We start from the raw sequence: 16933 nt of genomic DNA, 5'->3' as shown, positions 1-16933 counted from the left end.
AACGTTAATTGATGATGATGATGATGATGACGATGATGATGTGATAATAATAATATTAGTAATAATAATAATAATAATAATAATAATAATAGTAATAATAATAATAATCCTAAGGTAGTAAACGATATTCAAAGTGAATTGGATATACTTCAGTATGCAATACAGTCATTCATTTATAACATATTTTAGAAATTAAAAATTAAATAATTTCACATCAAGAATTAGCGGAACCCCTAAGAGTTGCTTACAGAACCTTGGGGTTCTGGGGAACACACTTTGAGAAACGCTGCTTTAATCAATAATTAAGTATAGGCGAACCTTAAATGACAGTAATTATAATTATAAAATAATTTATAATTTAAGAGATTGTGACAGAAACAAGTGAAGATAAAATATTCATTTCTCTTTAACAGACCAGTTACCGTTCATTAAAGATATGGACGAAGAGGATTTCTATGACATGAACCATCCAAAAAGAGTTTGTGCTCTAACTTTTAATCACTATTATTTTAGTGAGGAACATCTTGGTTTAACAGAAAGACATGGTACAGAAGTGGATATTGTGACATTGAAAAAAACCCTAACAGATTTATATTTCGATGTCTTTATCTATAAAGACGAAGATTACAGTACTATAATGAGAATTCTGAATAAGTATTTTATTATCTCATATTTATAACTTGTCTTTTATATCACGACATTCGTAGTCTGATTTAACTATAGAAATGAGATAAGGACCGGATTTTTAGATTTTTTGAATAGGTGACATAGGTATTTTTAGATTTTATGTCCAACCTTTGAAAGGGATCTTAAAAACTGCCAGATCGTTAAAAATGTATTCTTAAAGATTCGAAATTTTTGTTCCCTCCCCTTTAATAAATCATTGTAACAATTAACATTTTAGCTAATATAATCATCTCTCTCTCTCTCATATTAAATTGTTCAAACTTGATCAAGAATTTTCTTTAAAAGTATAAATTAGTATAATGACCAACGAAGAGCATGTCGATTTTCTTCGCTGTCTCTTAGGGCCCACCAGAAGACCAAAAAAATTACTGTAAAAACTTCATCTTTTTTAACTACTCGTACTTATTTCAATACTAATAATTTTCTGTCAGCCTTTATGACAAATAAACATTCATACAGTTGTTAACTGAATTGATGAAGAGTTTGAAGAGCCTGTATAATAAGTCATTCATTCATTCATTCATTCATTCATTCATTCATTCATTCAGTGTTCTGCCCAAGGACAGGTCTTTCACTGCAAACCCAGCTTTCTCTAATCTTTCCTATTTTCTGCCTTTACCTTTGTTTTCTCATATGATCCATATATCTTAATGTCGTCTATCATCTGATATCTTCTTCTGCCCCGAACTCTTCTCCCGTTCACCATTCCTTCCAGTGCATCCTTTATGAGGCAGTTTCTTCTCAGCCAGTGACCCAACAATTCCTTTTCCTCTTCCTGATCAGTTTCAGCATCAGTCTTTCTTCACCCACTCCTTCCTGCACAGCTTCATTTCTTAATCTGTCTCTTCACTTCATAGTTCCATTCTTCTCCAAATCCACAATTCAAATGCTTCTGTTCGTTTCTCTTCACTTTATCCTAATGTCCACGTTTCTGCCCCTTTCACGTTTCATAATATGTGGGCATATTTCATTAGGCCTATATTTACTATTATAACCATTTGACTAAACAAGGATTCAAGTTTATTCAGTTATTGAATGTAATAATTTATTGTTATAAATAATTCATTCTTTCATGCCCAAGGGCAGGTCTTTCACTGCAAACCCAGCATTCTCCAGTCTTTCCTATCTTCTGTCTTCTTCTTTGTCTCCCATATGATCCATACATCTTAATGTCGTCTATCATCTGATACCTTCTTCTGCCACGAACTCTTCTCCCGTTCACCATTCCTTCCAGTGCATCCTTCAGAAGGCAGTTTCTTCTCAATTAGTGACTCAGCCAATTCCTTTTCCTCTTTCTGATCAGTTTCAGCTTCATTATTTCTTCATCCATTCTTTCCAACACAGCCTCGTTTCTTACTCTGTCTGTCCATTTCACACGCTCCATCCTTCTCCATATCCACATTTCAAATGCTTCTATTCACTTCTCTTCACTTCGTCGTAATGTCCATGTTTCTGCCCCATACAATGCTACACTCCACACAAAGCACTTCACTAGTCTCTTCCTAGTTCTTTTTCCAGAGATCCGAAATAGATGCTCTTTTTTTCTATTAAAAGCTTTCTTGGCCATTGCTATCCTCCTTTTGAACTTTCTGGCAGGAGCTCATGTTACTGCTTATAGTACACCGTAAGTATTTGAAGCTATCCACTTGCTCTACTGCCTCATTTAGAATTCGCAAGTTTGCCTTCTTTATTTTTCTTCCTATGACCAGGGCCTTTGCCTTATTTGCATTTATCTTCATCCCATACTGTTCACAGCTGTCATTTAGCTCCTATAGCATATCCCTTAGTATCATCTCCTCTTCTGCTAACAAAGCCATATCATCAGCAAATCTTATGCACTTTGCCTCTTACCATCACTCCTCCCATGTTCTGAAAACAGTTCTTCACTAAATCCTCCAAGTAGATGGATATGAAACTTTTTTGAGTTTTTAATCTACAGAGAGGACCATATGAATGCCAATTGTTTCCTGGTAATCTGATAAGTTTTTCATGTTGGATCAGTGCTTTTTCTTCTATTGTCATTTTGATGCTGTTAATATTAGTGAGGAATCTCATAGAACCTATTGGAGTTGTTTTAATTCCACCACTTATGAGCCTGAAAGCTTGGTTTTGAACATATTCTATCATAATCTTACATAATTAACACGAGTAAGTCCACTAGTTAATCAATTAATTATATTCTATTTCATTTATGAAAGGTGAAGTAATTAAAATTTCTCCGCAGTATGTCAGCACTGGCTATATAAACATTTTATATGTAGTGTTCAAAGTATTCCTATAACAGTGGTCGTCAGCACTCGCTGAAATGTGCAAAGGGTACGCGGTGCCGTCCTGTGTGCACCGTCGTGCAGCACGGAGAGAGAGAGAGAGAGAGAGAGCATACCCGCTAGCAGCTACGGAGTGCACCATAGTGCACTGCGTTTTCCGCGGGTAAGAGATTATAGCCCCAGTGTGCTCTGTGCTGACGACCCCTGCTCTAGAGCATCCCCATTTCTTTCCTGCTAGTTTTTTCAGAAAGGAGAATCTTTTGCGAGCTTTTTCAGAAATGTTTTCAAATGGTTGCTCCATGTTAACTTACTGTCGAAAATAACTCCAAGATATTTGGATTCATAAGTCCTAGGAAGGTGTTGGCCATTGTATTGGATATTGAATTCTCTTTTTTTTTTACCAAGTGAAAATATTTGGTAGTTACTTTTGCTTAAATTGAGCGTCATCAAATTTGATGTGTTCCATTCATGTAGCTGATTTAGAGCTTTAAGAGCAGAATTTTGAATTTTGTCTTTATGTCTGTAAGATCCGGAAGTCCACAAAACTATATCATCTGCAAATAGTGCTGTTTTCATGTTTGACTCCTCCAATAGGGAGGGTAAGTCATTTATACTAATATTGAATAAAGTTATGCTGAAGACAGCGCCTTGAGGTAGACCTCGATATGTTTATCTGTAACTAGAAAGTGACTTATTGAATTTAGTGGCAATGAATCTTTGACTAAGGAATTCTGATATCCATCTGAACATATTGCTGGAGATACTTAATTTCTGGAGTTTTAGTAATAATTTATTTCTCCAAACAGAGTCAAATGCTAATTGAAAGTCAATAAATATTGCCAAGGTAGCTTCTTTCTTGTTAAAACTGTCTTTTATTTCTTGGCCGAGGCATATGACTTGTTCATTAGTAGAGTGTAGTTGTTAAAAGCCGACTTGTCTTGGTGATAAAAGATTTTGGAATTCTAAATACCAAGTTAATCTATTGGAGATCACTGACTCCATAGTTTTTGCTATCATGCTTAATAGTGCTATTGTTCGATAACTATTAACATCATGAACAAGTTTCCCTTTTTTGTGAATTGATACAATGATTGATTTTTTCCAAGCTGCAGGAATTGAGGTGTTCCATGATAAATTGAAAATGGATAAAAGTACAGACTTGGCTTTTTCCCCCAGATGTTTAAAAATTTCGGAACGAATGTTGTTGGGACCAGGAGATTTCTTGGTTTTTAAATTTTAATTCTTTGGAAGTAAAATTTGATGAAATATTTCAGGTCTAAGGACGCAAACAGCCATAGTAGCTGACGCGCCCTTTTTAAGGGGAGGTTGTAAGCCCTATCCTCGCCGTGTTAAATTTAGCAACTTCAGGTACACTTATCTCAGAAACAATTGAATCTACATCTATGAAAATTTGCACACCTGTAGTTGTGATCTTCCTTAACCTACCGACGTTTTCATAATTTATTAGTTCAGCTAAAAACCAAAAAATGTTAATTTTGATCCAAATCAGCTTACAACCTCCCCTTAAACTTCACTAACTAACTACCTTCAGGTTTTGTGATATTACTAGTAATATGGTTTTTATTATTTTTATGTAAATCTCTTTTGATAAATTTGTCGGTTTTTTTTAATATTGGAATGTAATCTGTGAGAGTTTGAGTAGTGTTTATTAAATGCGTTTGTTATATCTCTACTATCTGTTAGTGTTTTGTTATTATGAATAATAGGTTGGCTAGTATTTTCCTGTGTATTGGAAATATTCTTCAGAAATTTATATGTTCTGTAATTAATGGTTTCAATAAATTTATTAAAACTGTTCTTTTTTGCTGTTATGATTGCTTTTTTAAGAATGGCAGTCTTCTTCCTCCAATCTTGAGTATCTTCTGGTGTTTTGCTATGTTCTTTGGAGGAGAAGTATGCATGATTCTAAACAGAAGAGACAGTGAATGTATTGTTCTTCATTCCTTATTCCTTCAGACACACCCATGAAAGTAACTGGAGAGAAGGTTTATATGGTCAAATTTACGAGTCTTGCAGATGAATCGTATGCACACATTGTAGTCTCTCAGCCAAGAGTAAACTTACATTAGTTAGCAAGGAATCGCAATAATCAAAATGGGCATTACAAGCGTCTGAATAAGATTCTTTTTTAGACTAAGTGGTAGAAATTCTTTCATATGAAACAAGGAGTGAAGTTAAGAAAATATTTTTTTTGCAAGTATGTTTTACTTGAGTGTTCCAATTTAGATCGCTTTCCATAAAAATATATTATTACGATGTGCCGAAGTTCATATGATATTTCCATGCAGAAATTCTGCGTCTCCGCTACATAAAAGCCAAGATTTTTAACTGTTTCACTATATTTAACAATAATCCCATTCAGTATTATATGAGGTATAGTACTACTATCAAGAATGCTACTGTCTTCGCGCTACGAGTTGGCGCGTGGAGTGGATAGGCGGGACGGGGGAACTTTACACTACACTCTGACCTGAAAACTTCGGTCTACTTGACTATAAGGCGCAATTCACATAGAGAAGATGTAGACAGGACGCGGCTCGGACGTCGGGCGGAGACACGACGCGGACATGACATGAGCAAAGCATACTGAAGAGTCAAAAACACTTGCGCGTCGCACAGCTTTCGTAATGTCTTCTTCAGACGATGAGGATGCCCTGGCTCTCGTACAACTGGATGATATTAAAAAACAAAGAAGATTTTGTGTGCACCCTTAGTGGTTGAAAAAAGGAAGAATGTATGCCATATCTTATTTATTTGTTTTATTTTGCCCGGGTTCGAATCCCAGTTGGGGCAAATTACCTGGTTCAGTTATTTTTTATTGGGTTATTTTACGACGCTGTATCAAAATCTAGGTTATTTAGCGTCTGAATGATATGAAGGTGATAATGCCGGTGAAATGAGTCCGGGGTCCAGCACCTAAAGTTACCCAGCATTTGCTCGTATTGGGTTGAGGGAAAACCCCGGAAAAAACCTCAACCAGGTAACTTGCCCCGACTGGGATTCGAACCCGGGCCACCTGGTTTCGCAGCCAGACGCGCTGACCGTTACTCCACAGGTGTGGACTCAGTTCTTTTCCGGGAGTTTTCCCTCAACCCAATACGAGCAAATGTTGGGTAACTTTCGGAGCTGGACCCCGGACTCATTTCACCGGCATTATCACCTTCATATTATTCAGACGCTAAATAACCTGAAATGTTGATACATCGTCGTAAAACCCAAAAAATTATTTTTGTTTCATTTATTTATTAATGCATGTATTTATTTATTCATTCATTCACTCATTTATGCATTTATTTATGCACTTATTTATGCATGCATTTATTTTTTTATTGTCTTCTCTGTGTGAATTGCGCCTAAGGGAACGAAGTCAGACATATAAGATTCCGCATCTTCAGTGTTGTTGTCGCTATTACTATCATCACATTTCTTACAACATCTAACTGAGAAGCTGAGTCGCTTATGTTATGCTTTTCGAGTCCTTCATTAAACAAGTTCCTATTCGGACGGAAAGTATAAAAATTTTCAGAGAACTAAAAATCTTACCTGTACCCTGCATATATATATATTAGAAACAGTGTGCTTTATTCATCAAAACATAGATTCTTTTAAAACAAATTCAACCTATCATGAATATAACACCAGAACATCCCAAAACATACATCTGAATTACCACAGGCTTACCAGAAGTCTTAACAGCATATCACATAGAGGCAGCAATTTATATAATAAACTTCCACAGAAAATCAAAGAACTTAACATAAGAAAATTAAAAAAAGAGGTAAAGAACATTTTATTAACACATATGCCAATTTTGCACAAATGAATATCTAAATCTAAAATTTGAGTATTTAACGTTTCTTGATACTGCCCTTGACCATTTATGTTTCAGGTAACTCAGAGTTGAAGAAAAGACAGGGAAAAGCAAAAAGAGAAGATACTAGATAGAACAGTGGAGACTGAAGATCAAGCTTGTCATATATATATATATATTTTTTTTTTTCTTTTTTTTTTTTTTGCATGTCACGTAATATTAAACTGTTAAATTTATTTAGAATTAAGTCTATTTTTGTATTATATTGTACGTTATATCATTTTTCTTGTGTACTGACGATGCCATGAATGCTTGTAATTCTATCGGCTAATAAAGATCTAATCTAATCTAATCTTAAAAATTATTGGACTATCATCTGTCCATGATAATCAACTGTTGCTGTTCCCGTCTTGTATATTAACCCACATCTCTCGACAAAGCAAAGAGCTCCATCCGGATGGACAACAATGAGTCTGTTGGACTCATTTACAGTAGTCAAAATTACCGTAACATTTTTTAACCTGTCAGTACTTGGGAAACGTTAAATTGGTGTCTATCCGTATCTCATCCATGTACAAAATCGGTTTACCCTCTTCCCTAACCTTTTCTATTTTCTGTAGATATCTTCACCTCCAATTTATAGTGTTTACCCCTTCAATTAAACATTTTCTTCTCAATGTACACTTCTTCCACCCGAAACCCCTTTCCTTCAGTATTCGTCTTAATGTTGCCTTCCATTTGAAATAAATTCTCTCTTGTAATACGGGAAAAAGTTTCTTGCAGCTTGGTACTACCCTTTTTTTTTACTTGACTGTTTGACACTATATCAACTGCTAGGTTTATTTAGCGTCGATAGAATTGGTGATGGCGAGATGGTATTTGGCGAAAGAGGCCGAGGATTCGCCATTGATTATCTGACATTCGCCTCGTCTTCCTGTTGGGAAAAACCTCGGAAAACCCCAACCAGCTAGTCAGCCGAAGCGGGAATCGAACCCACACCCGAACGCAACTCTGGATCAGCAGGCAAATGTACTATCTCCTGAGCTGCGCCGGTGGCCATCTTTCTTGTTTATCAACCTCCGGTCAAAGTCATTTACATTTGCGTTTCGGTAATCTGGACGTTTCTGTCCCCATCCCCCAAGTGTTGACAACGCACTATCTTCTGAGCAGTCTTTCATTTCAGTCATTATACGCTGTATCGTTCTGGTGGCTAGATTACAGTACTTTTCTGCCTTTGCTGTTGAATTCTTTAGAGGAATGCAAAAGCATTGTTGTTCTTTCACAGAATTATTTTACATTTGCAATAATATTTCTTTCTTAGCTATAGATTGTCAATCCTTGTTTCCTCTTTGTCGACATATTTACCATTAACAAATCAAAAACTGCTAGCTAAACTAAAAGTATACAATAACATAAATTCCATTAACTGTATTATTATCAAGATTATTAACACTAAAAGCAAACGATAACTAAAGCAATGCAAAGACTTGCGGTATATTGAAAACAATCGTCCTGTTGAAACTAATAAAACAACACAATAAAACGCCACTATTATTCCACAAGTCGCAAACACTCTCACACACGTGTAGTAGATGTTTGTGAAACAGGAATATTGTTGTGAACAGCGCAGTGCGCATGCGCGACCGTTTCCCCTCTGCCCCGTCTAAGTACTTTAGGCGACTTCTCCTGGCGTGACAACAGTACGTAGATGCTTATGTCCCATTACGATTGCTTGCGATTTCTCTGGATTTAACCTTTATCCAGATTTATGTGCCCACAGTGAAATCGAATTCAAGTCTTCGTTTATTTTATGTACTCCTCAGGGTAGAAATGCAAATAAATTTGCAAGTCGTCAGCATACATCTGTCACTTTATACCTAGGATAATGAGGGAATATTGTTGGCACAGCATTTGGTTTTAATAGTCTAAATTTCCCATTATTAGAATAATCTTCTTCCCTGAGATGTAAACTACAAACGACTGAAGATGGGGAGTTGCTTTAGGAACAAAGTCTCAGCGTGAAATCACTTTAAGCCATTTTCGCATCTTTCCCTTACTTATGGCTTTTAAGGAACACGAAGGTTCATTGCCGCCTCACATAAGCCCGCCATTGGTCCCTATCCTGTGCAAGATTAATCCAGTCCCTATCATCATATCCCACCGCCCTCAAATCCATTTTAATATTATCCTCCCATCTACGTCTCGGCCTCCCCAAAGGTCTTTTTCCCTCTGGCCTCCCAACTAACACTCTATATGCGTATCTGAATTCTCCCATACATACTACATGCCCTGTCCATCTCAAACGTCTGGATTTAATGTTCCTAATTATATCATGTGAAGAATACAATGCGTGCAGTTCTGCGTTATGTAACTTCATCCATTCTCCTCTAATTCCATCGCTCTTAGTCCCAAATATTTTTCTAAGAACCTTATTCTGAAACACCATTAATGTCTGTTCCTCTCTCAAAATGACAGTCCAAGTTTCACAACCATACAGAACAACCGGTAATATACCTGTGTTTATACATTCTAACTTTCCGATTTTTTGACAGCAGACGAGATGACAAAAGCTTCTCAACCGAATAATAAGAGGCATTCCCATATTTATTCTGCGTTTAATTTTCTCCCGAGTGTCATTTATATTTGTCACTGTTGCTCCAATATATTTGAATTTTTGTCCACACCTGTGGAGTAACGGTTAGCGCGTCTATCCACGAAACCAAGTGGCCCGGGTTCGATTCCCAGTCGGGGCAAGTTACCTGGTTGAGGTTTTATTCCGGGGTTTTCCCTCAACCCAATATGAGCAAATGCTGGGTAACTTTCGGTGTTGGACCTTGGACTCACTTCACCAGCATTATCACCTTCATCTCATTCAGACGCTAAATAGCCTAAGATGTTGATAAAGCGTCGTAAAATAACCTGCTAAAATAAAGTAAAATATTTGAATTTTTCCACCTCTTCGAAGGATACAACTTCAATTTTTATATTTCCATTTCGTACAATATTATGGTCACGAAATATAATCATCTTTCCCTGTCACTCGGAAATTCGTGGAATGATATATTGTTCCTTCACTCTTTTTTTTCTATTCGAAATACACAACAATACGTCATTTTGAATCATATCACAATAAACTCACATACCAGTAGAAAGAAGCGCAATATTACTAATTATAATCGTACAAGAAACCATACACACATTCCTCAGTGAACCTTGGGAGTCAGTGCCATCTGGCGGGAATTTCATATTTTCTCGATTACAGCTTTAACACAGGGATCAAAATGAATTGTCAAGGCCGGTAAAGGAGAAGCGAAGTGAGCTCATCAAGTCGGCCGTGCCCTAGTTATTGCAATAATCAGAATTGTAACTATGAAAATAACATCACAATTTAGTCCTGTATGTTATTTATGAAGAGTAAGCTGACCCGTGTGTTCAGGAATGTATCAATATGAAGTTCGCTATTATAGTGATGAATTACGTTCTTACATAAAGCTGAGCTCCATTCCAGTGCTTTAATTATACCGAAGATAGCACCACCACATGTTCTAGCTACTGATTTGAAGACTTTAATTTGATCGGATTTGTGTGGAGACATAATCATTCCAACCAAAATGATTCTTACGGCTATAAACGAACTTCAAAATCGGGCCGGTGTCACTCAACGTGACATAATTAAATTTGTGCGTGATAGATACCCACAAGATATAGGACAGAGTCAAATTAGCAAATCAGTGAAACTTGCTACACACCTAGCATTAAAGAATGGTGCTATTATAAAAGGACGTCGTAGATACTTCGCTCCTGAAGTTATTAATCATGCCGGCAGTACTGTGGAAGAAGAGCTGCCCGCTATTATGACCAGCTCGCCAGTGTCCAGAAAACGGAGAATGAACAATTCCAACCAACAGAGTCCAGAAATGGATAACATTAGCAAAGTATCAATACGATCGACTAGTGATGTGGATATGGTTACAACAGTTGGCGAAACACCCGCAAAGTTAATGCGCAATAATGTGGAGGAACAAAAACCCAGCACTACGACCAGCTCGTCGATGCAACAAATTCCAAGAACTGATTCCATCCGAATCAGCACCAATGTTGAACAGATGGATTTTACTAACAATCCTATTGCATCGACACAATTCTTCTCCAGCAATTTGCGCAGCGGGTACCAAAAAATAAAGCTGGACGTTACAGTAACATCTGTAGCAGACAACGGCCCAAGAACCGCTCTTCAGTCTAATACGTTTTACATCACAATTCCGTGCTTATTCGACCCGTTGCGACCAATGATAGAAAAATGGCGCAGAGGAATGTCACCATTGCACAGTGGGCCAGAACCAGGTAAAAATGGGACAAAAGTAAAAAAATCACATATTCATAATTAGCTTTTTGATATTCTAAGATGAAAGTAGAGATGTTAAAGAATACAGGAGTGACCTTGAAACCATCATATGAACTTTATTTGTTTACTGTTGACTGCCCTGAATGTTACATTGTTAAATAGCGACACATGATGTGTGAGCACTGCATCGGCAAGTGTGGCAGTGTATAAGAGGTTGAATTTCTTACTGTGTACTGAAGATAATAGTGATATGGTGGCAGCTATAAATACTTCAGACTGTGAGTTTCAATTTGCATATTAACCTTTTACAAAATAAGTTCATTAATAATTACATACATTGGGTTAAGTTTAGTAGACACTAATGAGATTGTGCAGTTAATATATAAGGTTATGTTTAGATTTTCAAAATCTCCTTCACGTTTTTTCACGCTGATTTCTTCTTTGAACTATAATCATACCTTCATCTCATTCAGACGCTAAATAGCCTAAGATGTTGATAAAGCGTCGTAAAATAACCTGCTAAAATAAAATAAAATATTTGAATTTTTCCACCTCTTCGAAGGATACAACTTCAATTTTTATATTTCCATTTCATACAATATTATGGTCACGAAATATAATCATCTTTCCCTGTCACTCGGAAATTCGTGGAATGATATATTGCTCCTTCACTCTTTTTTTTCTATTCTAAATACACAACAATACGTCATTTTGAATCATATCACAATAAACTCACATACCAGTAGAAAGAAGCGCAATATTACTAATTATAATCGTACAAGAAACCATACACACATTCCTCAGTGAACCTTGGGAGTCAGTGCCATCTGGCGGGAATTTCATATTTTCTCAATTACAGCTTTAACACAGGGATCAAAATGAATTGTCAAGGCCGGTAAAGGAGAAGCGAAGCGAGCACATCAAGTCGGCCGTGCCCTAGTTATTGCAATAATCGGAATTGTAACTATGGAAATAACATTAAATTTAGTCCTATATGTTATTTACGAGAGTTGGCCATGACAACATGTTCTGGTAATTTTATTCATTTGTGTGCATTTTTTCGATATCAAGTTCGCTATTACAGTGATTTAATTACATTTGTACAGAAAGCTGAGGTAATTCCAGTGCTTAAAATATATAGGAGATAGCACCAAATCGTTCTAGCTATTCATTTTAAGAGTTAAAATTGATCGGATTTGTGTCGAAAATGATCATTCCAAGTAAAATGATACTATCTGCCATTAATGAAATACAAAACAGAGCCGGTGTTAACAAACTTGATATCATTCAATTTGTACGGGAAAGATACCCTCAAGACCTACAACTAAGTCAGATTACAACGGCTGTGAACTCTGCAGTACCCCTAGCATTAAAAAATGGCATTATCAGAAAAGAATGGCGTAGGTTTTTCGCTGCTAATCATGCCGGCAGTACTGTGACTATGACCAGCTCGCCAGAGTCCAGAAAACGAAGACTGAGCATTTCCACCAGACAGAGCAGCGTATCAATGCGATCAGCAAGTGATGTAGACATGGTTTCAGTAGTCGGAGAAAAGCCCGCAAAGTTAATTCGAAATAGTGTGGGAGAGACCACATCGACCCAGAACATCAACCCATCACAGCAAATTGCAGAAACTAATTCAACCCGAATAAGCACTTCTACTGAAAAAATGGATTTCACTGACGACCCTGTGACATCGATGCAACCCACTCCAAGACAATGAGAAACACATCAACAACCCCAATCAGAAAGCATATACCTGTCTACATCAAACTTACATGGGAAAACATACAAAAGAAACCAGCTGGGAGCCACCAGAAAATAAGGAGAAGCCTGGACACCAGAGTCTTGGCGGAACTCGCTGACAACACAAAAAACAAAGCACAAAAGGAACTACAAAGCAGAAACATAAACGAGCTGCCCAAATTTTAGAAAACATAATCAAGGAAGCCCAAATAGAGGAAAACATCCCGAAGAAGAAATCTCAGCCCTGGTTTGACAGAGAGTGCTATGAAGAAAGGCAGAAAGTCCTTAAACTCCTACACAGAGCAAGGAACTCATCAAACACAGAAATCCTGAAGCAATATAACGAAAAAAAGAAGACACTACAAGAATCTACTGAGAGAGAAAAAGGGTGAGCCATCTTGAAAAGGAAGCGCAACAACTGATCAAATTTGCAATGGACGATCCTTTTACGGCCCTCAAGACAACAAGACCCTCCTTTCCAAACATGATACAAATGCAGACTTGGGTAGACCACTCTCGTGAGATTCTGTACCAGAGTAGAAGTGACGCAGCGCTGCCGGTACAAAACAGTCACCACCCAATATTCCCAAAAATAACGGAGCAGGAGATATTAGCTGCTATAACGGGAACAAAAACTAGAAAAGCAGTAGGACCAGACGGCATTGCTAACGAGCACCTTAAACTGGCAGCACCGCACCTAATCCAGATATGGACTCAGCTATTCAACAAGTGCCTGGAATACGGCACCATTCTGGAAAAGTGGAGACACTCCACCATCAAAGTTCTTTATAAAGGCAAAGGTCCTACATCCTCGCCAGATACTTACAGAGGCATAGCACTGGAGAATGCACTATTCAAAGTCTTCTCAAAAGTTCTGACAAAGAGACTATACGACCTGACAGACAAAAGGATACCAGGGGAACAATTCGGCTTCACGAAGAGGAGATCCACCTTGCATGCCATAAACAACCTGTTGTCCGACATCCAAGCGGCACTCAGACAAGCCAAAGGGAAACTGTATACAATATTTATCGATTTCAAAAAAGCCTTTGATCTGCTCGACAGACAGATAATAATGAAGAAACTCGAAACGATAATTGGAGACGACTATCTGACCTACATCATCAGGTGTATTATGACAGTCAACAGGGTGACCATAGACGACAACGTAACGACATCGACACGTACAGTTCAAACGAATAGAGTCCTCCAAGGTGATCCAATAAGCCCTCTGCTATTCAATACACCACGGCAGATGTCGTCCAAGCGCCAAAACTAGCAAACTGTAAAGCTACCATATACTTGTATGCAGATGATATTATGGTCCTATGCGCGACGGAACATGGAGATCTACAAGGAAGTTTCAACACCCTCATAGCATGGACAGAAGAAAACGCACTACGCATAAACAAAAGCAAGACTATGCAGATGGTCTTCAGAAAAGGAGGAAGGGTGGCAACACATGAACTGGTGTATTACGGACAAGAACCACTGAAACAATCCAGCCACTACAAATACCTCGGAGTAACCTTCCAAACAACAGGCACATGCTTCAGCAAACATCGCGGAAAAATCAGTTGCAGCCATAAGAGCCATCAGTGACATAAAACTCATAAATAGACTATCTCTGGACACGGCAAAACAGCTATTCACCGCAAAAATTATTCCAATACTCGCCTATGGCCTGCAAATAGTATGGATATATCTGAAGAAGAAAGATCTAGAACAACTGGAGAAAGTAAAAGCCACGTTCCTAAAAAGAGTACTTGGGGTATCAAAAATGGCCCCCTCTAGACTTGTATATGAACTGACACGGGAATCATTTCTAATAGAAGAGCTGAGGCTATTGCACCATCTGCCGGCAACAGAACAATATGACGACCTCCTAGAGAGAGAATAAGGAAGCGAAGTGAGATCGATATGGACTTCTACGCCACAGAAGCAATGATAAATCGAGCTTGGGCGAACCCCGACCAACCACAGTGCCATGTGCTAACTCGATTCTCCATTCACGGCTTCCATCACGAGATCTGTGAGAAAACCAGGTTTCCACCAAGCGGATGAAGACTGTGTGTGTTCCCTGTGTGGATGCCAATGCAAGCAATACCATCTAGAATATTGCCCAAAAAGGACGAAAAGCTTAAACTCTTATAGCAAGAAAGACCATTTATAGACTCACAATGCACATTTGTGCGCAATTCTATTTATTATAAGACGTAATCTTTGCCAACCACTGGTAGCCTATAGGACAAAATCTGTACCAGATATAATTTAGTGTGTTCGTGCAGTATATGATTGACATGTCATTAATGTAAACTAGTGTTCTTGTCTTCTTGCTTTAGAAAGCTCAATATTTTTTTCCATGAAAAAATAGCTTATATATATATATATATATATATATATATATATATATATATATATATATATATATATATAAATAAAATATACGGAATATTTTTTTTCTTTCAATTGTCTAAATTGTAATATTATATACTTCTATTCTTTTCCAGATTCTGCAAGAAAAAACATTTCAACACATGACATGGTTCTCCTTATATTAACATGTTGACTGCCGCTTGAAGCGTATATACGTCTCACAGCATGTATAGGAACGTATATATGCGTCAAGTGGCAGTCAACGTGTTAATGACACACGGGTCAAGTGCTGGATTTCTGTACGCCAGAGATCGTGCATTTACAATAGAACAAATACTGAGAAAATTTAGGACTGAAAACATACCCTCATTAGAGGGTATGTTTTCAGTACCAAAGATCTTCATAGTTCAGGTATTGGAAAATTCAATGCGTTCTACATAAGCTTACTCTTTTGTAGACAAATTACAGCAAACATGAACAAACTGTTTTCAAGACTTCAATAGAAATTCCTGTTTTGAGGTCAACAAACATATCCTTATGATTTTTGGTTATGTGTGAAAGAGATGCAGAGATAGGTTCAGTGTGAAAGCGATTGAGTGAGTGAGTAAGTGAGAAAAAATTAGAGCTGTCTATTTAATTGATTAACCGAACCGATCAAAAGTCACCATATGGTGAAAGAAACATAACTACCTTGTAAAATCTGTATAGGACAGTGATCAGCATTTCTTGACTTGTGAGTCAACCCCTTAATACACAAGCAGTATTAAAGGGTAAGGCATAATCTCCCTCCCCTTAACTAAATTTTCTTTCATGTGTATTGACAAAAGTTACAAATAAAATTTTAAGGAGTTTCAACACTGCTGCAATTTGAGTGAACCCATCATAAATACAGGACAATGATATCAAAGTTCACCACAAACAGACACTTACTGTTAGTCACTTTTTTTGATTGAATGTTGGAACGCAAGAGAGGTATTGGGAAGCACAACCGTATGTGAACCGCAACTGCCATCGTTAGAATAGTTTAGCTGTGAATAGTCATATGAAGATATTTTTACTCAAATTAGCAGGTAATTAGTTGTACTTTTAGAACACCTGTTGAGTGTTAGAGAAGGCCGTATGGCCTTAACTCTGCCAGGTTAAATAAATCATTATTATTATTATTATTATTATGATATAAAATCCAGATCACTCAAATGCATACTACTTACTTCAAACACAGTGAAGTTACAAAATTATAAGAAAACTGTAAACAAATCGACCGACACATTGGAAGCGCTTGAATCAACAGTACAGCGCTAACACTGGACTAGATTGATGTTACGGATGTTGCCGCTAAAGTAACTCACCAAACATGACCATAGAGTGCTGCCATGTCCTAAAACTTAGGTGCTTAGGCTATCATTACCATTGCATACGAAAATCAAACTCTTTCCTAAACAATTGTGGAAAGGTGATGGACAGAAATGGTGTTTTGTATGAAGTGCGGAAAATTGTTCAGTTATAGCAGAAACAAAATTAGTTTCCAATACCATCTCAAACATGTTCATCCACTACGTCTAATAAATGCCACCAGCGTAGCTTGGTCGGCTAAGGGCTTGTCTGCTGATCCGGAATTGTGCTTGGGCGTGGGTTCGATTCCCGCTTGGGCTGATTACCTGGTTGGATTTTTTCCGAGGT

At 37.3% G+C, this 16933-nt stretch overlaps 1 long non-coding RNA gene across 6 annotated transcripts in view; it reads left to right on the top strand.

Annotated features, from left to right (window-relative positions):
• The window catches only part of LOC138712246 (uncharacterized), a 63218-nt gene that overhangs the window by 11957 nt on the left and 34328 nt on the right, over positions 1 to 16933 (top strand). The window lies entirely within an intron of this gene.

This window comes from Periplaneta americana, chromosome 13 (genome assembly GCF_040183065.1).
Source record: "Periplaneta americana isolate PAMFEO1 chromosome 13, P.americana_PAMFEO1_priV1, whole genome shotgun sequence".
Lineage (NCBI taxonomy): Eukaryota > Metazoa > Arthropoda > Insecta > Blattodea > Blattidae > Periplaneta > Periplaneta americana.
This window is presented reverse-complemented; position numbering and strand designations above follow the sequence as displayed.